The sequence below is a fragment of the Phyllostomus hastatus genome, unplaced genomic scaffold, assembly GCF_019186645.2.
Source record: "Phyllostomus hastatus isolate PE091 unplaced genomic scaffold, TTU_PhHast_1.1 phas_scaffold_78, whole genome shotgun sequence".
Lineage (NCBI taxonomy): Eukaryota > Metazoa > Chordata > Mammalia > Chiroptera > Phyllostomidae > Phyllostomus > Phyllostomus hastatus.
The window spans coordinates 48,091,355-48,092,403 of record NW_025334041.1 but is presented as its reverse complement, the minus strand read 5'-3'; the positions used below and the strand labels follow the sequence as shown (position 1 = coordinate 48,092,403).

The 1,049-nt window shown below is 36.7% G+C and overlaps 1 pseudogene; it reads left to right on the top strand.

Annotated features, from left to right (window-relative positions):
- The first annotated feature begins 526 nt into the window (after positions 1-526).
- On the top strand, positions 527-622 carry LOC123812251 (annotated as a pseudogene).
- Positions 623-1,049: the final 427 nt, after the last annotated feature.

Below are 1,049 nucleotides of genomic sequence, written 5' to 3'. Positions count from 1 at the left end.
TGATTCTTTGCTTTGACTCATGAGTTGTGGTGGATTTGGTAAATTGCCATTTATTATCAATGTCAAACCTCTTTCTAGTTGCCTTTCAATCCTTCAGAGTCTGGAAATATGTCATATGTCAAACTTCCTTAAAGCTATAGTTGTAGATGTGACTTAAGTTCTTCCATTGGGTGCACCAACACATGATTTGAAAGATGGAACAAAAGTAAACCATTGGAACAGTAAAAATGGCAACATGAGAGGCTACTGAGCTCCCCCTCCTCCCACAGACACACTGGATAAATAAATACACATAGAGCATTTCTCTCTGGATGAAATCCAGAAACTACCTGAGCGACTCCTATTCACTAAGAAAACAAGAAAATATCCACATCGAAACAGGTAAGAAAGGATGAGATACTCTCTCTATAAAGCCCACAACAGCATACAATTTGAGGAAACCCCCAACCCCTACATTCACTCTGAGTAGTGAAGAGGTTGGACCCCATGTTTAGAGCCTCAACTTTTAAGACTACCACCTAAGTACATGCTTCAGCAGCACACATTCCAAAACTGAAACAACACAGATTAGCATGGCCCTGTGCAAGTATGACATGCAAATTGTGATGCATTCCATTTTTTGCACAGGAAACACAGTCAATAATATTGTAGTAACTTTGTACAATGGCAGTGGTTACTAAACATATTGGGCTGATCACATCACAAGGTATATAAATATAAATCATTATACTATATACCTGAAATTAATATAAATTCATATACTATGTCAACTATATTTTAATTTTAAAAAAGAATCCACCAGAGATACAGATCCCCAAAACAGTGAGCACTGAAAGACAACAGGAATTGAATCCATGAGACCCACAAAACTATAGCTAACAAAGAAGCAGTTATTTCTTTATTGATTGATTAATTTTAGAGAGAGAGGAAGGAAGAGAGGGGAAGAAAGAGAGAAAAAGAGAAACATCAATTTGTTGTTCCTCTTATGTATGAATTCATTGGTTGCATCTTGCATATGTGCTTTGTCTAGAGATTAAACCCACAACCTT